At 35.4% G+C, this 24,574-nt stretch overlaps 1 long non-coding RNA gene across 1 annotated transcript in view; it reads right to left on the bottom strand.

Annotated features, from left to right (window-relative positions):
• LOC127443058 (uncharacterized) overlaps positions 1-24,361 on the bottom strand; it is a 50,182-nt gene extending 25,821 nt beyond the window's left edge. The window contains exons 1-3 of the long non-coding RNA XR_007897595.1: positions 24,162-24,361; positions 16,459-16,525; positions 2,427-2,726 (exon numbers count right to left, since the gene is read on the bottom strand). This is a non-coding gene — a long non-coding RNA (uncharacterized LOC127443058). The remainder of the gene's footprint in view (positions 1-2,426; positions 2,727-16,458; positions 16,526-24,161) is intronic.
• Positions 24,362-24,574: the final 213 nt, after the last annotated feature.

Here is a 24,574-nt window from a genome sequence, read left to right as displayed (position 1 = left end):
ATGTAGGTGTTCAGTTTGTGCAATGCCTATATTTACTTTTTGGATTTTAGAAATGTATTGATAAAATCGAAGATTTCAGCCAGGGATCTCAAACTGTGCTCGGATACCAAATGCCATGAAAGAGCAACTTCTCAGCAATACAATTTTTATCTGGACATACGGTGCATGCAGTAAATCTAATCTGATATTTCTAAATAATAGTCGTTTCAGTCACAACAGTTGTTAATGTTGGCTTTAAAAAAAAACATTATTGATTTTTAAAGCACTGTATTCCTCCTCTGTGTTGGCTCGATTGGCACATGCATGCGCAGTTGGCATTCTGACGACCACACACTTGCTGAGCAAACCTTCAAAGCTGTGTGCAGGCTGATGGACTAATTACTGCCCGTCCGTCTATTACACTGTCATGGTTTGGTCACCCTCCCTCTTATTGTTCTTTACAGTGAGGGATTTGCATACGGGGGGCCTCTCGTTTCAGTAGAAGTCTTGTTAAGGCTTGCGTTCCATATGGCAGGCAGTGCAGCACCATCTAAACCACGCTGACAGCTAAAAAATGCCGCTTTGAATTGATTGCTTCTCAAACACACTCCCATTCTGCGATTTGCATGCTTAGAATCCAAGTTCACGAGCGTTTCGCTTTATACTCAAGACCCCCCTCACCTTAATCAAAAAAATGCAAATGCGATTAGGCAGAGTTTTTGAATGGCTAATGGCCACACAGATGGCAAATGGTGAAAAGGCGGTGCCATGTTTTGGAGGGAAATGGCCTGTCAGCAGACGTGGTGGCCATTTTGTCTACTTTTGTACCAGCCAGGTGCTGTTCACTGGCAAATGGGCATTACTGCCCGCAGACAGCACTTAATTCAAAGAGAATGTTGAAACAAAACAGGCAGACAAAGAAACTGTCCGTCAACAAAACAAAACGAGAGCCACATAAAATACCACCAATCCATGTACAGAGAACGCTTGTAGAAGAGCCCTGATTATATGGTGTGATTCCTAAAGTTTAAAATTGTGTGGTCTGTTGAGGAGAGGTGTTCCAGTATATTTCTAAGCAATCATACTCTTGATTTTTGCCTGTTAAACAATAAAACTGGTGAAAAATCCCATAGATTTACACTGGAGGAGGAGCCTAACTTGAGGGTGAATTCTTTTAAATAAGCAACTACCTATCAACTACCCAGAACTCCCTAACAACCACTCAGTAATGCTCTAGCAACAGGCCGGAACACCCTAGCAATTGCATAGTAACTCATTAAATACCACTCAGAACACTTTAGGAACCACATAGCAGTGCCCTAACAACAACCCAGAACACCTTAGCAACCGTATAACAATGCATTATATAACACTCAGAACACCTTAGCAACCACTTGGTAATGCCCTAGCAGCCACCCAGAACACCCTAGTAACTGCATAGCAATGCACAAAACAACACTCAGAATCCTAAGCAACCACATACCAATGCCCTGGCAACCACCCCAAACACCCTAGCAACTGCATAGCAATGCATTACACAACACTCAGATTCCTTAGCAACCACATACAAATGCCCTGGCAACCACCCCAAACACCCTAGCTTCTGCATAGCAATGCATTAAACAACACTCAGAGTCCTTGGCAACCGCATACCAATGCCCTGGCAACCACACCAAATGCCATAGCAACTTCATAGCTATGCACTAAATGCCACTCAGAATCCGTAGCAACCACCCTGAACATCCTAGCAACTGCATAATATTGCACTAATCACTCAGAACACCTTAGCAACCACAAAGCAATGCCCTGGCAACCACTCCAAACAGCCTAGCAATGCACTTAACACCTCTCACAATCCTTAGCAACCACCCTAAACACCCTAGCAAACTGCATAACAATGCATTAAACACATTTAGAATACCTTAGCAACCACATAGCACTTCCCTGGCAACCACCCATAACAAACTAGCAACTGCATAACAACACACTAAACGCATTTAAAACACCTTGCCTACCACATAGCACTGCCCTGGCAACCACCCATAACAAACTAGCAACTGCACGACAACGCATTAAACACTCTGAACACCTTAGCAGCCACAATAGAAGGCCCTGGCAACCACCCCAAACACCCTAACATTGTGGAGTCTAGTTTGGTACGATCAATTCAGAAAATGTCAAAATCTACATATTTTTACTTAAATTAATTTCTGTGCCACCAATGGCTCAGAAATGAACATTTTTCACCTTAAAATAATTGTGTTATGGGTGCAAGAGATCATTTAATATCCAGGTGAACTGTTTTCAGTCTTAGTAATTAATAATGTGTTGACTGATTGAAATGTACACCATATCTTTTTATAGATAAAAAACAAATGAAACTCAAACTTAGACAAATACAGTCTTTAAGAATGAACTGCTGTAAAATGCAACACTGTTCAACCCACTTTGTGAAGCACCGTTCCTCTGACGGTCTCTCAGCTTGCAGCTGCAGGCGAGATTAGACCAGCATCAGTTTTCCTTTCTCTTTTCTCTTTCTATCGTACTGAGCTCCAGAGGTGCCGGTGTGGTATTCTCAAAGCCCAGCACAGCTAACCCTTCCTGGCCTCCAGAAGAGAAAGCGGCCCACAGACACGAGGAATAGAGCTGGAGTGCTCCTGGCGATCGCTATCAGTGAGCTGGACATCTCTGACTTCATCTCAGAGTCTTGAGACAATCCTTTTCTTGCACACCCTCCTCATCTCTCCCTGCATACAAAAGACAAAAAGAAAAGAGTGAGAATTTAGAATGTTGTAGATATTAAACATAAATTTCTTAGGCTATGTCCACACTAATACGGTTTTGTTTGAAATTAATTTAATTACACTTACACCTCTCATCCACACTTGAACAGTGTTTCATCCTTAAAATAAGATAAATTTACTTGAGAAGCTAAATTGAGTACAACGACTTGTTTTATATGTTAAAATGATTTTTTTTTTCTTTCTTGTTAGATCTATGCTTAAAACAAGCATTTTTTTATTTTTATTTTACTATAACACCATCTCTGCTGGTCAATATGCTTTTGTGTTAACACTCCTATGGTATTCGGTCATTTTTTAACAAAATACATATTCCTCCTTTAATAAAAATGGTTTCCTTTATCTGAGCAGTACGAGACCTGTTATGAGACCTCCATTTGCCATCTGAATATACAAAAAAAATAAATAAATAAATAATTGTGCTTGATTCGATACGTTTTAGTGGTCATAAAAAAAGGCAACACCTTTGGTATTTGCGATCAAAATTGACCGACCATTGAAAATGAATGGGAAAGACCAAAAAAACTGAGGATTTTTTTTTATCTGTCATATACAATCCATAAATCAGCCACAATGCTGAAAAAACAGACAGAAATTATAGGGTGAGACTCTAAAACATCCTCAGTGCAAAACATACACACCCACTCCACACACACACACACACACACACACACACAGAACCAGGGCATCAGTAAGTCATTGTTGGCATTACAAGTCATCTGTTGTTTTCCAGCTGATGACAGCAATCTTGCACACACATGCACACACACACACACACACACACACACACACACACACATTTGCAACATACATTTTTACTATAGAAAGTTTGAAATTGTTAAATGTTTACTCTGATTCTTCTGTTTTATCCTCTAAATTAATTTTCTGAATTTTGCAGTTCATTTCTGTTTCTTGATGTTCATTTTCTTGACATTATTATGCATTTACTTTGAGTTTTTACATTTTATGTTTGAAATAAATTATTGGTAGAAAATGCTTATTCTGTGTCTTCTCTTTGTAACACCATGGTCAGGTTTGATTGCAAGCATAATGACATTAACTGCAAAAACTGACACTTCAAATCCATTTTAAAATGCAAAACTTTGACAAATAATAGTTTGATAATGTCGTAATATATATCCAAATGCATATCTTGTAGTAAAATATAAAATTAGGTTACAACAAGACATCAGTCTAAACAGTAGTTACACGCCGATTTTATTGTTCTTACTTCAGGGAAGATGAAATGGTATCATTATCATCATCAAAAAAAAGTCAAAAATGACCGCGAATACCATAGGGGGGTGCCATTTTTCAATACCATAAGAGGGTTAAGAAAAAGTAATGAATTTGATTTGAAAGAATATTTTGAGTCCGTTCTTCCTGATGTTCAGGATGTAAATAAGCTAAATGAAGAGTTTGACGCAGGTGGCCGCAGAGCAAAATAAAATGGTTTAGCAGATGACATTTATATTTACATTTATTCATTTGGCAGATGCTTTTATCCAAAGCGGCTTACAAAAGAGGAATAATACATCATAAGCGATTCATCATAAGGAGACAGTGGTACGAAAAGTGCTGCATTACAAAGTTTCACTAGCATCAGAATAGTAGTATTCAAGACATATTAGAGAATATATATATTTATTTTTAGTTTTTTTGTGAGTACATGTTCAAGTGGTCATGGAAAAGATGTGTTTTTAGCTGTGTTTTGAAGACATAGAGTGAGTCAGCTTCACGGATGGAGTTGGGAAGGTCATTCCACCAACGAGGTACAGTGAAACCGAAAGTCCGGGAAAGTGTTTTGGTGCCTCTTTGTGTTGGTACAAGAAGGCGCCGCTCATTAGCCGACCGCAGCCTTCTGGTGGGCGCGTAGCTCTGCAGAAATGATTTTAGGTATGCTGGAGCAGACCCAGTGACTGTTCTGTATGCCAGCATCAGAGCCTTGAATTTGATACGTGCATCAACCGGCAGCCAGTGGAGAGAGACAACAAGTGGTGTAACATGCGCTCTCTTTGGTTTATTAAAGACCAGACGTGCTGCTGCATTCTGGATCATTTGCACGGGTCTAATTGCACATGCAGGGAGGCCTGCAATGAGAGCGTTACAGTAGTCCAGTCTAGTTATGACAAGTGACTGAACAAGAAGTTGTGTGGCATGTTCAGAGAGGAAGGATCTTATTTTCCTGATATTGTAGTGTATGATTTTTACACATATTTCATTTTTATTTTTTGCAGAACTCACCGCCACAATGTTGTAGGGTGTTGTGTGTGGTTTCTAGTGTTGCCAGAGTGTTGTTTACTGGACCAAATCATAAAAAAGCCAACCCCCTCTATGATTCTCTGTTCTTTAGATATGTCTAGACATGTGCATGTGTGCACAAACCCCATTTGAGAGGAACGTATGCAAGTTGAGGGAAAGATGCAGTACCCCGTGGAGCAGGTGGAGGAGCTGGAGAACAGTATGGGGCTAGGGTCTAAATTCGAGAAAATTTTTAACATTTGTAGGTCAAATTTAATTTATAGATGATCAAAAAACTATTTAACCCTTTAATGGGTTAAATAGTGGGATGGACAAGTGAGAAACAAAATTATTATCAAAATATGAATAACTACAGTCTTGACCAGCAAAATATTGGTATCATTTGAAAGCTTAGAAGCTGTACTTTCCAATGCATGCTGGCGTTATGACCAAAACTGAACAAGTGCTTCGAAATTTGCAGACAAATCAGAAGTGTTCCGTTTTAATAATTTATTTACGATTTTGCACTGTACATATTACTGTAATCAGTAAAAACATCAAACTGATCAAATAGTCATGTGTCATATGTTGTTGGAAATCTCTCAATGAGTAGAATACAACCAGCCTATTTGTTTTACTCACAGACACAAACATAGCAAGTAATAGCTAACTGTATGTCTTTGACATACAAGTTTCATGTGAACAAGTGTTGCACATATGCCACATTAATTTAACAAAAAATAAACAGAACATAAAATATCACATACTATTACTTAGAGGAGATGATTATCTTTAAAACGTGCCCACACACAAAGTAATCAGAGGCACAGATAATTAGATAACCCACACAAAGCACAATGTGCACACAGCATCTGGTTATCTGACATCTTGCTTTCTGGCTACAAACACATCAGCTTTCCTGGATTAGATGATGTCATCGGAAATGCTGTAGTGTCATAGAATGCTAAACCTATCAGATTGGGTTCAGATTGCTCCAACCAGTGGTGATAGTCCTTCATATTTGGGCAGAGAGTCATGTGATCAATCACTCTAATTACACATGGCCACCAGAAGATGGCACCAATTACATGACACAGACTCAATGATGACTCAAATGGCACAGAATGAAACTCATTCTGTGAAATCTCATTACTCAAATCATGTCTGCATGCTATGCAAACCTTTAGTCATTGTTGTGTTTACATGTGTAATTAGTGCTTATGTACAGTTATTATGTTGTTTTATTTGTTTGGAGAGGCTTTTGAACACTAGGATAAATTATTTTGTAGTGTTATAACTTTTGATTGCTTTGTTGTATCAACACGTAACTTTTCTCTGTTACAGTTGACATGATTGGGAACAAAACAAAAGCAGTTTTTCAGAGCCACCTTATTTATACCCTAAAATACACTACCGGTCAAAAGTTTTGAATCACTTGACTGAAATGTTTCTCATGATCTTAAAAATCTTTTGATCTGAAGGCGTATGCTTAAATGTTTGAAATTAGTTTTGTAGACAAAAATATAATTGTGCCAACATATTAATTTATTTCATTATAAAACTAAAATTTAATAATAATAAAAAAAAAAAGTTTTTGAAATTGATGACTTGGACCAAATAATAAGGAGAAGCAGCCAATAAGTGCCCAACATAGATGGGAACTCCTTCAATACTGTTTAAAAAGCATCCCAGCGTGATACCTCGAGAAGTTGGTTGAGAAAATGTCAAGAGTACATGTCTGCAAATTCTGCAGCCAAAAAGCCTTTAATTTTGGGTATGCCACTGAAACAAGAAATCATTCAAAACTTAAAGTTTAAAGGGATAAAGCTGTATAACATCCAGCACCTAGGTCAAAATGGTTCTTCCAAAACGGGTCAAAATGTACTCATTTAGACAATGGAAGAAACACTCTGTCAATTTCTCTAAAACAATTATATACAAAAATAATTTTCTTTTATATTTTGTTTGTTTTGATGGTCTTGACAAAATCACAACGTTTAGTTCCAGTACCAAAAACTATGCAGTAACGTATTCTTTACCTGTCATGGGTCAAAAATGACCCTAAGACAATAGGAGGGTTAATGCCAACTAAAAAAACCAACTTTTCTCTGAAGGTAATTCTATAAACAGTCTACATCTGTAAAGGCCCCAAAACCAACGCTTATGTATGCTGAACCTTTGTTTATCTAGCAACGTCAAGACAATAACACACAGTCCATGGGAAATCACCTGCGTCTCGAGTCCATCAAGAGCTGCCGCTCTCTGGGATGAGTTTTGAAAAGCTTCCAGTGAAGCGCTCCTCAAAGAGCCAGTTCTATCCCTTCAGTACATTAACACCCTATAGATTTCCTCACAATACACTCATTGATTGCCTGTAAGCATCCTTGCATTGAACTAATTACAGGGAGACCCCCAATCTTAATTTCCATTTGAATTGCAGACAAGGAAGAAAGGAAACTAGAAGGAGAGGCGCTGGTTCGTACTTACTGAAAGGACAGGCTTGTGTCTTTGAATTTCAGGAACATAAAGGAGAGTAAATAAGGCACAGGCAAGCTAATTGAGCGGAACGACATTCCCTGTGGATTTTACGGGAGGTAACGTGGTGAAATGTTCCCAAAGCTAGAGCTGCCCGCCCCGAGGCCTGATAGTCGCATCATTACGGTGAAGATGACTAAACATAAATGCCACTTTTGCCACCATTTGTACATGCTGATAAAAAATAAAGAAGTGCCCACAGGAAAGAAAACTCTTCAACATTTCTCCTATATTAAATGGAGAATCAAAAGATGTTTCTCCTCTGAAAATGTGGCCGGTAATCTCACATGTGTCTTCTCTAGAGTTTCAGAAGAGATCTCAACAATGTCTCAAACTGTGCTCAGGTTTGCTCAAGTCACCAAAGTCTGCAATCACAATATGAACTCAAACCTTTCTCTTCAAATTCTCCCAAGAAGAGAAGATTATTTGAACTATGTGATCCACACATTCATTTTATAGCTCTATACGCTTAATGTCAATGATTAACTCATTTGTCTTTTTTATTAAGGAATTTTAGGAGAAACATCTGAGACAAATGTTATACTTAAAAGTAACATGAAATAGAACTTCATTAAGTCTAATAAGCTTTGAAAGAGCAACTTTTGAGCAATAACATTTTCTCTGTGCAGAATTGATAATTAATCGCTGATAAACCTTTTGATTGATCTCGATAATTTCATATTGTACATTAATCCTTTTATGCATACCTTGGGCCTGTAGTGACCCGGGACCTCATTCCACCCCCTGATTTTCTGTGCGCCAATGGAGAATTATCAGTACTCCATATACATGTACACATATATATTATACATGTTATTACTTACTCAAGGTGGCACTGTTGTTTCAGTGATTGATTTAAATTTGACATTTCTATTTGATGAAGAAGCGACGTAAACTATAGCAAGTTTAACACATGAACAGTATGATTTCGATATTGTCATTTTGGGTTAACTACTGAAATTATGTAAGTTGTGCGTCTATTTTAGACTCAAAAAGTGCCTGAGAAAATTCACATGTGTACCTTTAAGTATTTAAAGAACATCTTAAATCATTTATTTGTGTAAATTTTTGTTCCACAACTTTGAGAGTGACATCATTTTTAGCTTAGCACGACACAATTCTTTTCCAAAGCTATTCTTGGAGTCAGTAATGATATTTCGAACTTTTCCCACGTTCAAAAGCAGGCCAAATTCAAGAAGGTTACATCTGAAACTATCCTCACACACACACACACACACACACACACACACACACAGACACACACACACACACACACACAGCTGGCCCCCTATTATTTGGACATGCATCACAGATCTTATTGAATGTCTCGCAGTGAGACATTCCAGCTAAGTTGCTATGAGTTTGTCTCATTCCTGTCTGTCTGCGTCCATCAGTCTCTATGTCTACAGTGTCTCACTCTCTTTCAGACACACAGACATATTCATGGGCTTCACACAAACCTAGGTTTTTGTTGCTTGATGAACTTCAATTCAGTTGTTCAATTGGTTATCCGTTTTGATTTTGCCATTTAAAAAGTAAATATGGGCAGTTGTTACTATTTCTAACCCTTAAAATTACTTTTGTTGGTATGACATGATGCAGTCAGGTTGATTTAGTTTTTAATAGCTTTGAATTTGATTTTAAATTTAAACACCCTGCAAAGCAGAATATTACAGTAATTTTACCCTTATCTGTGTTATAAAATAAAATAAAAGACACCAAATTTAAGTAGTTACATTTCTTATTAATAAAAATCGGAATAAACAAATCTTCAACCAAGTAATAAACTGTAGTTCATTAGCCTAACTGTACTCTATTTATGCTTGCCAAGCAACATATCATCTTGGTGCGGTTACATGTGTGCGTTTATTTATTTATTTATTTTATTTTATGTATTGTTCCCAATGATGCGAAGGTCGCAGAGATCAAAAATAACAATCAGTTGTAGTAAATCAAAACCTTACACTTTGACAAACGGATACAAACAAACAGAAAAGCAATACTAGTTTCTGATAGCTTCAATAGTTGATCAGCTTCGAATCTGAAATTTAGAGTCAGAACTACCAGTTTTATTACTTACTAACAGTTAACTAACAGTTTTATAACTGTTAGTGCTGTTAGTCATTTAATTTTTTTTATTGCAATTAATCGCGTAATTTTTTTGTAGTTAATCGCGATTAAACGCAGATTTAGAAAATGCTGAAATTTGACACCATATACTGTATACATATTTCCCTGTCAAAATGCATTTACTTCCATCTTAAGAAAGAAAACAAAACAATATGTAACAATATAATGCTTTATTAACATTTTACAAACAAAGCCTTTCACAGTATAAAGATAGAAATGCACTAAAACAGCACCAGTTCAAGTAACCAGTTCAATAAAAGTGATTTGATTTTTATTTTAACATTAAACATTTGTGTTGTGTCCATCAGTGTAATGACTTCGGGTGGACACATTACATAAGTTCTACCCTCCCAACAAGTTTATGCTGGTTTATGCTGTATTAATGGTAAATCCATTAATCGCGATTAAGAAAAATGACCCCTTAAACTCTGGTGCATTTTTGGGCTGCCGCCTGCAATTTTTCACACTCAAATTTAAAAGCTCACACATACTGTGGACTAATTGCAAAAAAATTGGTCTCATTTTTCAGAGAACCAACCAAATAAAATAAAAAGACTCCAATTATTCATGAATAATATTGAATGTTTATAATCTTTTTTTTAATGTAAACATGTAATTCTGGTTCTGTTCACTCTACTTCACTTTGAAAAGTCTAATTTTATTCCACTAGATGGCAGAAAGCACTAGAAAAAAAATTCACAATATACAGATCTGAAATGTAGGTAGCGCTCTAACGCATTTTAGCCCTCACAGATGTGCTTGTCCATAGACATTCAGTCTAATTTTCAGTTCAAGCACCACCCTTGTTGTTTTATTGAATATCTCGGCCTCTGAGTGGACTAGAAGCTCAATCTATGTGTCATTAGAAAGCTGAGATCCTCCTCTTTGCAAACATTAATAGTTGAAAACATATTTTTCTGGTGATTTGTTTAGCATGCTTTTCCATTTGGATGGCATATTTTGTTCTGGACATCTAAGATATAACATTGGATTATTCAGCCAAGCAAACTCACAGAAAAGTAAACAATTGCTCTTTTTTGTTTTTTTTTATAGAAAACTTCCTAAGGTAAAAGCAGATATACATAGTTTTTGCCTATTTGGGGCTTACAGCAGCAGTTATTGGAGCATAAATGTGATATTTGTATTTGAGAAATACAGAAATCATATTTCACTTTGTGATTCTTTTGAAAATCTTTCGAACTGTGGTATTACGGCAACAAAATAAACTATACAGTCACATTCCTGAGAATGAGAGCTTTTATTTGATATATGACTTGCCCATTTAGGTGCTATGTGAAGGACTTTTATTTTTATATTAATATTTCTATCCCATTACCTCTAGGGGGCGCTAATTTTCAACATGAATATTTTGAAGCCTTATTTTGTTATTTTATGCAACATAAATGCAGAAGTGATGGTTATCCCTGAAAAGTTTGGATTCTAAATGATATCTCACATGCCTGACTTACTGTATGTATACGAATACTTTAACGTTTTAAGCATAAACTTTTTCCGATATATAGCCCTCCCCTTTGGACCCGCCGACAGGTCCATAGAGTTTTCACATGCGTAAACACGTTAATTCTAACAGCTCTAATAACCATATAACTAACCTAGTACTAACCTAGTACTAACCTAGTCTTATAGAATGAACGTTACTATAACAACATTTTAGCTGACTGACTTTTACGTTCCGATTTCTACGTTTTGCTGCAGTTTCCTGGTAAAATGTACATGAGGCGCTACAACAACTGTGCGTTTTATTCACTTTCACACAAATCACAAGTACAACAGCTGATTATGACTTTATAAACACGTATTTTTCCACACTATCACTTACAAAATGCTTTGTTATAATATCGAAACACTTTTCCTATAATGCATAATTAAAAAAAATGACACACTTTATTGCTTGTATTACAGACCCGCCTGCATTTACACATTTACACCAATGTGATTAGTGTTCACCAGAGTGTTGGACTTTGCAGCTCGAGCCTAGCTGAACACGCAAGCTGACACCTGAGACGAAAGTGACAACGAAGCATTACGAAATTAAGTGGTTGCTTCAGGAAATTCGCTTTTCTTTGCATTTGCTTTTTGGATATTATTGGTTAGGTTTAGATGTTGATTTAGGTGAAGGATGTCTGTTTTGTTCACCTCATTTATTAGGTACGTTTTACTCATTAAAACCTCCAATATTTACCTTAAAAACCTTGTCTGGTTGGCTCATTTCACTGGGAAACTGCAGCGAAACATGTTATGAAGCACGTAATTTCTGTTGATGCAGTCATGTAATGTTCATGAGATCAGGCTGAGTATCCAACATAGTCTCATGACAACTCGTAATAATCCGTACGAGATGGCGAAATGGAAAGACACCGTTTGATTTGGCTCTTTTTGACTTTTATTTCCACAGAGACCAACCAACCAACAAACTTCAAATCGATACAAGGCATAGATTTTTAGCTAGCCTCCAACACTTTATTTTACTCATTCCATATTTAATTATGCAGTGCATGTTATTGACAAACATCATTCATTTGTAATATGCTTCCCTCAGTTCGTTCCGAACCCTGATGTTTTTTTTCTTCCGTGGTACACAAAAGTTATTTTCCTATAAAAATAATGATTTACATTTAGGGTTTAGGTAAGGGGTTAGACTTAGGAAAAGTTGTGTAAAACAAATCCTTGGTTCGTTTATTTTTCTCTATGTGAATACTGGTTGTACGTTTTTGTATGGGTCAACTTGTCCGATTTCGCAATGTAGTACTATTATTACTAGAGGTAGGCCGATATATCGGTTTTACCAATTAATCGGTGCCGATAGTTGCTTTTTGGAACTATCGGTTATCGGTAAATATGCCGATAGTTGCCGATAGTTAATTTTTTTATTCCTCAACAATAAACCTCATTTGATGATATTTTATATCCAGTGTATTTGGGGCTTGTTTACAGTCAGAAGTCCCACGTTAATCACCAAATATGAATTTTTCTGGTTAATATTGGATTTTTGGCTGCACAATAAACTGCTTTTGAGATTTTATTCATTTTGGACACTTGTAGCCTCAATGTCATAGTAAAAATGACGAAATATTTGATTATTCTATAAATCGATAAAAAAAAATATCTGCCTTTTCCACCACCAAAATCCACTTTTATTCGACCTCTAATTATTACCAGGTTGAAACTTTATCCCTTTATTTATTTTTAGATGTTACAAAATGATGCACATTTTTAGGTTACAAAATATTTGTACTGTGTGAATAAGTATCTTTATATGAAAAATCATACAAATGAAAGCACTTCATAGCCACTACAGTCACAGTTGTTAAGCTGTCTGTCTCCGTCCCTCCACAGACAGCTCGTTAATTTGCACAACTTCGATATTTTCTTTCTCTATAGTATACATATATATTAGCGATGTGACATGACCCTCGTGGACTGCGGGCTGTTTTGTGTCTGGCTGGCCGTGGGAAAAAGAAGCCCAGTCTTTTCACAGCTGCACACCACCAGCGGTGCCCCCCGGCTCACGACTCCCCCCGAATCCCAACTCCCTCTCTTCCATTCAGCACACAGCCTGTTCCCTTTCTCTCCCTTCTCTTCCACCCCCCCTTTATCAGCCTTCATAAATACATCTCATTATTCAAGCTCTAGTTTGCATAGAGATGTTAAAGGGGGCGGCTTTTCCTGGATGCGTTATATCCTTGGCTAAACAACAAAAAACCTCAAATGTGCCAATTTTGTTTCTTATAAGCAAAACATTTCTTGTGTTTTCAATTTAGCTGTTTGTGCATTCAGAAAGAGGTTTTTTTTATTCATTAGCACTAATATAACACTAATTTGCACTGCAAATAATTGACATAAATAACTCTTAAGTGAAGCTGTGGTCAGTGTCAGACAGAACTGGGTCTCGTCTTCCTCTGCAGTGGTTTTTGCCAACAAGTTTAAACACACAACCTTATTTAATGTAATTATTTCACACCAAACTGTGAGTGTTAAGGTCATAATTTGAAGTCAACTTGTGTGAAGTTGCTGAAGAATTGTTAAGGATTTTCTAGTAACAGAAGCTATGAAGAAACATCAGACAGTTTGATGTTTAGCACATAAATACATAAGGTAGTCTTTACATAATACATAGTCTTTAATTAATAGTCAAGAATGCTGAGACTAAATAATCCTATATATTTTAAGCATTAATATTTCATTTGAATATGAAAACAACATTGCAATTTTTTGCGAGATTATGATAAGTGTTGGGTTTTATTATACTCTCAATACATTTGAAACTTTGTATTGCAGCACTTTTCGTGTTACCGTCTCTTTAAGATGAAACACTTATGTTGTATCCGTCCTCATTTTGTAAGTCGCTTTGGATAAAAGCATCTGCTAAATTAATAAATGTAAATGCAAAAAAGTAATCCACTACAAATGACTAATTAATGATTTGAAAATTGTAATCAGATTACTGAATTTATGGATTACTTCATAAAAAAAGTAATCACAATTCTAATTACTTTTTTCGCTCAACGAATTTAAAATTTGCTCCTTGGTCATTGTCGGGGGGCGTACGCCCTTCAGCTGTCATAGAAACACAAATTAATGTTCATATTAGCATAATTCATGTTTTTAATATGTTCTACATAAATAATGTTATTTTAGAAATATGTGTAACCAAGGTATCGTACTTAAAAGTAATTTCTAGGGATGGGACAATATATAGAATTTTGATATCGTGGCATAACTCGATATTTCAAAATGTGCAACATTGTTTTCCGTCCATATGATCATAAATGAAGTAACCCGTCAAACATCATAATCTCTCTCTCGCTTGATTTCACCCCCACTGCGCTTTTTTCTACACTGTTTACGGGGTTCACACAAGATCCTTAAAGTGCTTTTAGAAATGTAAATACTGGAATACCTGGAAAATCGCCTTGTTTTAATGAAAAGTGCTTGAGATTAAAGCGGATCGTTTCCTCCGTGTAATATGTGTCCATCAAAGATGAGGCGACTCCACTTTCATTGAATAATGTGTCTTAATATTCTTTCTGTTCTTAACAGTCAGATAAGAAAGTTAAAAGAAATATTAATTTTACTCTCGCGCAGCACGGATGTGCGAGCGATTCTCCTTAATATTCGCTGAACCGGAACACTGCGAGTCGCTCGTTGAACTCTTAAAGTGACAGTAACCTTTTTAGTGTTTCTGATACAAATGAATGTAAACTCAGTGTTATTACTTATAAATTATACACATTATTTCAAACAGTGATAGCTCATATCATTATTATATATACAATTTCATGATATAATATGAATTCATATAATATACATTTTTATTTAATTTTTACAGTTAAATATCCAAGTAAAATTTGTATTATAATAATAATGAATAAAAAATAAAATAAAAAAAATCTGTAATATTTTGTCATTTAAGTGTAATTATATCGAATCAAGATTATATCAAACTGTTAACCTCATATCGTATATCGAACTGAATTGTGAAATAACCATATCGTCCCATCGCTAGTAATTACCTTACTTGAACGTCATTAACTGTAATGTGATTACAGTTACTGAATTTGAATTTACAATGTAGTGTATTACACTACTTTTAGTACTAAAAAGTAATTTGATTACAGTAATTCATTACTTCGGAATTGGATTACACCCAACACTGATTATAATGGTGAAAATATTGGTGTGTGAAGTTTAATGAACAACTATTTGGACTCATTTCAGCATTCCGCAAAAAAATGCGTAATTATTATTATTTTTCTTTTATATAAATATATCTATTTAATGCATTTCCTCTTGAACATTTCTGTTGGAGGTCGACCGATATATCGGTTTTACAGATTAATCGGTGCCAGTAGTTGTTTTTTGGAATCTATGCTGATTGTTTTTTATTTATTTATTATTTATTTCTCATCAATAAAACTTTTCATTTCGTGAGTATATAGGCTATAAAAAGCTTAATTTGGTAAATACTTGCACATAAAGCATTGTAACAAGGCAAGTATCTGTCATTTTAAAATAAGTGTATTTTGGGCTTGTTTATAGTTAAAAGTCCCGCGTTAAACACCAAATCTGAATTTTCGTGGTTATTATTGGGATTTTGATTACACAATGAACTGCTTTTGGGACTTTAATTCATTTCGAAGCATCAATGTCTGTGCACTTCATGGCAAGGCCATGCTTTTTCATTCTGTAAATGGATTTTAAAAACTATCTGCCGATTAATCGGTTATCGGCCTTTTGCACCAACTTAGTTATCGTTATCGGCAAAATCCACTATCGGTCGACCTGTAAACAGTGACAATGATGTTAATCTTCCTTTAGGTTCAGAATAAAGAATATGGAATAAATATTATCAACCAAAGGGTCTTTACTCTTAATAGGAAAGTAACAATATTTTATCCCAACACAGAGATCATTCTGCTGTTTTAAACTCAATGGGTGGTTTTGTTCATTTAAATAATGAGATAAACCATCCATAGATCATAAAGAAGCCATTGTATTGTTGTATGCATTACTAGTGCAAACCATGCTTATGACTAACTCTAGTTTTCCAGGAGATGAGAACTAAACCATCCAAGCAAAATACCACTATAAATCTCACCCATCTCAAGTTTGCTTAAAGGAATAATTTGGCCGTGGAAGACCAAAGATGGTTGTGTCTTTATGTCACTATGTTTATGTTATATATGCTTTGTATTTTGATTTGCAGAGCATTCCCCTTTCTGAAACACATTTAATGCCAGTTGTACGTTACCTGTTTTGATAGCATTGTAGATTGTACATTCTCAGAGACTCAAGGACCTCTGGATTGCTGTCAAATGCTGAAAAGAGACAGAGAAAACATTAGAATCATCATATTTCAGCAGTCCACATTGACTGGCCTGACGGTATTTTCCAGTGCTATTAAAATGTTATCGTCATCACCAGGAGTGTGTTATATGTTCCTGAAACATATTAGGTGACTATATTAAAATATGTTTGTGCTACATCACGTTTCGACATAACAAGCAACAATAACAGTGATATTAAGTTGGCCTTGCACTGCAACTTAATATGAAAGTCATTTCACTGCGACTGTCTCTTGATGTAAAAGGGAATAATCATTGATCATTATCATGGATTATCATGTTTCCAATGGATCACACACTGTCGCTAAGCAACAACGCAAACATGTTACGTTCAAAATGTAATTTGCGATGCACCTCCAGAAGCGTCATGCCGCAGATCTTTACAATAACTGAATTTACATTAAGCTGTAGACTGCATAAAAAACGTTCAGCCTTGTATCTTTAACATCCATTAAGGCAGTTACGAGGCTTTAGCATGTAGTTTGGCTACAGATATGTTACGGTGTAAGGAGCTATATAGTGCGAAGCATGCACTGTGAACAATATATCTTTGTTTTGTTTGTTTTTTTTAAAGAAACTGCATTTTTTATATTCACCATTCTGACTTGAACACATTTCTTTGCATACCACTTTTGTGTCTATCTAAACTCCCCTAAAAATATCAAAAATAGACCAACAAAAACTCTGTTCAAGTCATGTTTTAATATTTATTATGTCGATTATGAGTATATTGTGTATAATGTGCATACTGTACATATTGTGTAGGGTACAATGGGGCTAAAGTCTTTACACTGCAAAATATTCCTGATCCATGAGATCATTGCGTGTCTAAATGCATACATTTTGAGGTAATTTGATCTTATAACTTTTAAAATGTTGCACATTTATGTAGCTAATGAAAATCCCTGCAATTCTCACATTTAGTCTCAAAACACTTATCATTCACAGTCTTGTTCAAGCTGATTAAATCAAAAGTTTTTCAACAATGCGTTTTATGGGGGACCTTCAGCCCCAAATACTTATAATTTTACAAAAGCACTTACATTAATTTCGACTTTTAAAAAAGCAATATCGAGGTTACAGAGAGGCACTTACAATGGAGGTCAATGGGGCCAATTTTTGGAGGGTTTAAAGGCAGAAATGTGAAGCTTATAATTTTATAAAAGCACTTACATTAATTCTTCTGTTAAAACTCATGTATTATTTGAGCTGTAAAGTTGTTTAAATTGCCGATTATATGGTCGTTTTAGAGTTTACAGCATTATGTCATCACGATATAACGAGAAGTTGTAAAATTGTCTATAACTTCACACAGATGTGGTTAGTAAGTGATTTTATCACAGTAAAATCATGTTAACACACATATTGTTTACGTCTTGTGTTTATACTTTTGAAACAGTATTTTAATGTTTACAGATTGACCCCAGTGACTTCCATTGTAAGTGTCTCACTGGAGCACACATTTGTGATTTTTTTAAAGAAAAGGAGGGAAATCAACATTATGCCACAAATGCTGTTAACTGATCTAAACTTGAACATTCCCGTAATCCACAAAGAAAGACACTCATCCAAGGGCATAGATTTGGCTTGAACATTATGGGGGTTGCAACGTGAAGCATTTACCCATATTTCCATTTATCATTGTACAAATAATGGGGGGCTGTACTTGCTGGTTTTGATTACTGGGGGGTTCCTGCCTCCCCATCCTCCACCGGAATCTACGCCCCTGCACTCATCCATATGCAGAAACTTAGATATATCTCTAAAATAATTCCTTATCCATGTGTGCACTGGAACACTGAGTTGAGTCCAGCTTATTTTGCACTACTTTCAGCGATAGGCTATTATTGCATGAAAAAACCCTCCTCGTAGCAAAAGTGCTGCTCTAAAAAGCCACATGACACCAATCCATGGACCCACATTAACTGCCTCATGCTACATTAAAAAAAAAACAGTACCGACATTTGCATCCAAAACAAATCCTAAAGACATGACCAATAGTAGTGTCAAAGGCCCGGACAGTAACAGTCATCCACCAATAACATGCATGCATGATCTTCCTATAAGAAGTGATGTTGTGCATACACTCTCTCTCTGAATATAAAATGCATTCTTAATGTATTCTACACACATTTCTAATATAGACCAGTATAAAGCATGCATTCTGTGCATATGCACTATTGCAAATGACTCTGTTCAGGGGTGTAGATTCCAGGGGGGATGAGGGGAGGTAACCCCTCCAATAATTAAAACAAGCAAGTACAACCCCTCCATTATTTATACCATGATCAGTGGAAACATGTAAATGCTTCATGCTGCAACCCCCCAATGTTCAAGCCAAATTTACGCCCTTGCCTGTGTTACACAATGCATGCGCTCGGATCTCATGCGAGCACGCACAGTGTCTCTCCAGCAGCGCATGCAAGCGCCTCGTTTCCCTGCTCACGGGCTCTGCTGTAGACGAAGTCAGTGGCGTTAGTTTCTACTTTCGGTTCTCTAGCTTTATGATATTGATAAACTCATACAGCTAGATAACCAAAGAGAAAAACTAACCCGTGCGTCTTAAAGGGCCAGCGGCGCTCAGGATGGTTACTGTGTTTGTGATCACCTGGTGTGCGTGTGTTATTATCATTGAGAATGAAACACTGTGACACATGCATGACTTTCCAGGACGATTTCACTTACAAAAAAAAATCAATGCTGACTCATAATGACCCTAGTGTTTAGAAAGGAGTTTGGATGATGAAATTATAAACGTATACATGTTATATTATTTCTGATTATTGCCATATTTCCACTCATACATAGGCATTATTCAAACTGACAGGGCAAGATACTTAATATCGTATCGTACTTTCAGGTGCTCAAATAAATTTGGTTCATTCCACTCCATTTGCCTTTTACAAATCCAAAGAGTATTTTAAGGCTTCAGTTTACCAGCCTGACCCAAAACATTGACAGACGATGCTGAGTATCATCAGACCAGCTTCTGATGCAGAGAAAGTAAGAGTCCTCATTACGAGTCCAGTCCTCAGTTTATATGACCTGGCCGCTTTATCTCTCTCTCTCTCTCTCTCTCTCTCTCTCACACACACACACACACACACACACACTCTTCCACTTTAAATATAGTCTTTAGTCTCTAATCTATATACATGGATCATGCAAAGATGCTCAGAATAATTGCAATCCTAAACATGTTCTTCATTCATTTCTTTGATATTTCCATTGAGGCCCAAAGGAACTCCCATGAATAGCATTTTTTTTTTACCATGACAATAAAATTGCAACAATGAATGTGGTTTTGAAATGACAATGACCATGTAGTGGAACTTTGAATTTGCAGCGTGCACAGAATATAATTCACTGAAGACATTCCATCATACAAGAACGAACAGTTGCAATGGTGCTGTGTAATCTAATTCTAATTTTACACACTGGCCTCAATCATCCGTGTTATTTTAGCATTTGGGTCGCTTCGTAATTTGCTAAAGTAGGTTTTGTAAGCCTATATGGATTCTTACGTCAGTCCCGTTATGTGCTGGCTATGTTTTATGTGTAATATGTTAGATGACGTCATCAGCCACAAAGATAAACGCTGGTTTGCATCAGTAATGGAACCTTCCTGATGTCTGTTTGGTTACATTGTGGCGGACTCTACCATTCACTGCACATGTTACATTACCGAAGCCAGTGCACAGAGAACAGCTGGCATTAGTGGTTTCAAAGCTCTAGATATACTGTAAATAAAAATACTTCAGATTAGTCCAGAATAATTGTAACGTGATTGGCCAGATTGTTTCCATTATTTATCTCCTCAGTGGAGGAAACTGTTAATGCCCTTGATTTATATTTCTTTCAATTTTTAGCCTCACTAGAAGAACTGGAATCATTTTAATCGACGAGGGGGAAAAAAATAAAAATATATATAAAGGCCACTTTCAGCATCAGCAGCATTGTTTGTGTGGAGTTATAATGTCAATCTCGTGCTTGATGATCTAATGAGAAACTAGTTATACCAAAAAATAATAATAATAAATAAATAAATAAATAATAAAAAAAAATAATAATTTTTTTCTTTCCTCAAAATACGTTACATGCTTTACCACTTTATATTCTGGTGCAATTAAATCAACGAGTGTATTCTGAGGTTCTCAATGCATTTTAGAAGAGCATCTTTACATGTGTCTGTTGCAAAAAAAATTACATACATTTTTACGTAAATATCCCGCATTTTGACATTATAAAACACATACGAACTCAAATAATAGTGTAGCCTAATGCATTTAGAACTGAATTAAATACATTTCCACCTTTCTAACAATCTGTGATGTATTATGCTTTCTCCCTTTTCTAAAATATTTTTTCTCATGTCTTTGTAGCTGTTATTTTCGATTTCCTTTTCTTTTCTATTTTTTTTCCAATACTTTTGCTCTCTTTCTTTCTCTACTTTATATATATATATATATATATATATATATATATATAGACCTTCTAATGTGTTTCATTTGTGGCGTTTTCAGAACCTCGGAGTTAAATCTGATATAATTATGTATCTTTAAGCAAGCTAATGATTAAGGTACTGGTTTAATTTTTCAACCGAAACTGACTCGTTTTGGGTCTGTGGGTTTCGTTCAGATTTTACAGAATTATTTACTTGCAATTTTACACGAAATGCACTCGTAGGTATAAAAAATAAAATAAAAAATAAATAAATAATAATAATAAATTCTATAGAGTTTCGTGATGCTTTTCTGAATTTACATTCTTCTTGCTTCTCGGAACCGAATCTTTTTAAATACATTTAGAATCGTTCACTTTGGTCAGCTGAAAATCTATTTAATATTTTATAATAAGCTTAATAATAATTGTATGTGTTATTTCTGAAGATCTAAAGATATATTATAAGGAACAATTTGTCAGCTATTTATTTTTTATTTTTTTATTTGTTTTACTTTTATTTATTTATTTATTTATTTATTTATTGGCCTATTAACCGATATGATGAGGTATGTGCTTTATAACTTATATTTTCAAAAAAACGTCACGAGAAATTTGATCCCCGTTAATTCACTTGTCTGGCATGTGTTATCCTCTGCCACTGTTTCAGTATTATATATAGCGCCAAAAGTGCATGTAGCCAGTTACAGATTAACAAGAGGTCCATTGTTTAGCATGTGTCACAATATATTTAATTCTTCTTCTTCTTCTTCTTCAAAAAAAAAAAAAAAAAAAAAAAAAAAGAAAAGTTAATTGTATCCAATTGAAACAGGTTGAATTCGAATATCAACACAAGCTATTTCCTGCATGGAGCACAGTGTCGGTGAGCCCTGTCCACGGTACTGAAATCTCACCTGCATTTCTCAGTGTCCCGAGCGATGCTACTGCAGGTATGCGCGCGCCACGTGTGACGTGATATATTATAATACTACTCAAGCTATGCATATACTGTATTTACATACACAAAACAAGTCATTTATACAGATGCATGAGTTGAGCTGTTTACTGTAGAACTATAAGGCCTTTTAATGAAAAATACGCATGATATATATAAATATATATACAGCCCTCATGTGGGACAAAAGCACGCGCAAAATGGGGGTTTACCCCTCAAAATAACGCAAGACGTCAAAGGCGTTTTTTTCGTGATGAAGATGAAATGAAGTATTTAATTGGCCGCTGAAAATGTCACTGTTTCTGGAGTGTAAATATATATTAACCTGCACCTGTTGCTTTAAAGCTGTGTATAACACACACACACACACACACACACACACACACACACACACACACACACACACACCAGCCATTCAAATTAAATATAGGAACGTTTTTCTAAATAGTGATACCTAACACAAATGAGAGCCTCCTAATAATAATAATAATAATAATAATAATAATAATAATAATAATAATAATACAATTCTAAACAGAGCACGTAAATATCTGTTTCTTTTATTTGTGAAGAATTTGTTATTTTGTATCAATATTGTTTTACACTTAAACCAGTCAAATGTGTTAAAAATAATGAACAATATTAAATAAATAAATATTAAATGGCTTAAAAACAGTACAGAAATTATTTTAAAAAAATACATTAAAAACAATATTAATATATTAAATAAAAAAGAAATATTTTTTAGTTAGCCTAATCAAAATTTCGCGTCTTTCAAAAGAAAACCTGACTACAAATATATTGTCTTTTCAGCAAGAAACGTACAAGACTGTGTCATTATTCATCAGTGCTCGAGACTATTGTTCCCCTCAAAAGATTCTCACCAAAAAACCGTGTGAAAAAAAGAAAAATGATCCCTAAAGAAAGAAGTCAACATCAAGTTCAACAACGAGCTGTTCCTCATTAGCATGACAATATTGTCTGGGAGCAGTGAGGGGCCACAGACACAAGAGAGTCTGGCGACATTTTCCCAGGCCCTCTATTTACATCGAGCACATTTCCACAGCCTGACACCAATATATACGTTACAGGAGCACCAGAAGGCCTAATGCATGTCCTATATAGACAGAAATATAGAATACACACTTAAGGTTTCTCATACAAATCCACTACATTAAATCATAGGACGATTTAAAAACAATCAGAGTGATTACACAGCGATTACTGAACAGTAGGCCTATGCTATTAAATATTAAACTGAATACAGTTCAGTGCAAAGTGTCTGCAGATGCTTACAGAAAATGCACGACTAAACAAGCTGATCAAAACCCCCTAAATTCCACTTAAATACTAGATGTTTTCAAATGCAAATAGCATAAAATAAAGGCGAATTCCACGGCAGAAGCAAAATGATGCACTTTAAAGAGTAAACTTTAGATGCAAATGACTGTGCATTAAAAACCATCAGTAGATTGCAAGTGATGTGCAAACACTTACAGAAAGAATAAATAATAATACTGGAAATCTGTGTATATAATGCATTATAAATGCAATGCAGTCATGATGCTTTTTAATATGCATTAATAATTGTAATAACACATGCATTATAACAGAGCATGCTTACATTTATATATATATAAACATGAAATTGGGTGTGTTTTTAAATGCATTATACTGTATAAAGATATTTATAATGCCTTATCATACACATTGTAATGCCTTACATCTTTTCATAAATCATTATAACATAAAATATAAAACTTAATGCATGCTTACACCTTTAAAGAGTATAATGCATTACAAAACATGAGATTTGTTTTTTAATACATTATGCTGTTTATACAAATATTTATAATGCCTTATTAATAGGCCAACACATTGCAGTGCATTTGATCTTTTCATAAATAATAATAACATTTACAGTTATTTATGATAATACTTTCCAGTTCATGAAGTACACACTGAAAGAGTAAAATGAATGTGTTGTATGTATATTTATAATGCTTTATAACAAGCATTGCAATGCAATATGTTACAAGTATTTATGATAATACTTACCAATTCATATTAGGCATATAATGCATTATAAAACATGACATTGGGTGAGTTACAATTTTCCAAACTACTACATGCAATTGATTAATATTATATAAGCATTATGAATGCATTGCAATTCATACAGACTTCAAGTAAAGTGTACTAATAAGTGCTCACCGTATCTTCACATCTCCAGTCTCAAATAAAAGTGATTGAGGAAAGTTCGAACAGATCCCTGCAGCAGCCTGTCTAATAGTGTGTGCATCCCTCAAACGTGTAGAGAAATCTAAACGTTCCTCCTCTGAGGTTCGGTCGCTTTTGTTCGAGCTCTGCGTGCACGAGACGCTTCCCTCTCATTCATTTACATCCTTTATCAGTTTTTGTTCGTCTGCAAACAAGCGCCGAGCTTGAGAGGATGAAATAGAGAACAAGAGGGGAGGGGCAGAGAGAGAGAGAGAGAGAGAGAGAGAGAGAGAGAGAGAGAGAGAGAGAGAGAGAGAGAGAGGGGGGCAGGCGGGGGCACAGAGCGACCTATCTATTCCCAGGAAAAAGGAACATTGCAGCAGAAAATAGCAGATTGAGCGCGTTGC

The sequence above is a fragment of the Myxocyprinus asiaticus genome, chromosome 6, assembly GCF_019703515.2.
Source record: "Myxocyprinus asiaticus isolate MX2 ecotype Aquarium Trade chromosome 6, UBuf_Myxa_2, whole genome shotgun sequence".
Classification (NCBI taxonomy): domain Eukaryota; kingdom Metazoa; phylum Chordata; class Actinopteri; order Cypriniformes; family Catostomidae; genus Myxocyprinus; species Myxocyprinus asiaticus.
The sequence above is the reverse complement of the archived record's forward strand: the minus strand, read 5'-3'. Positions and strand labels throughout refer to the sequence as shown.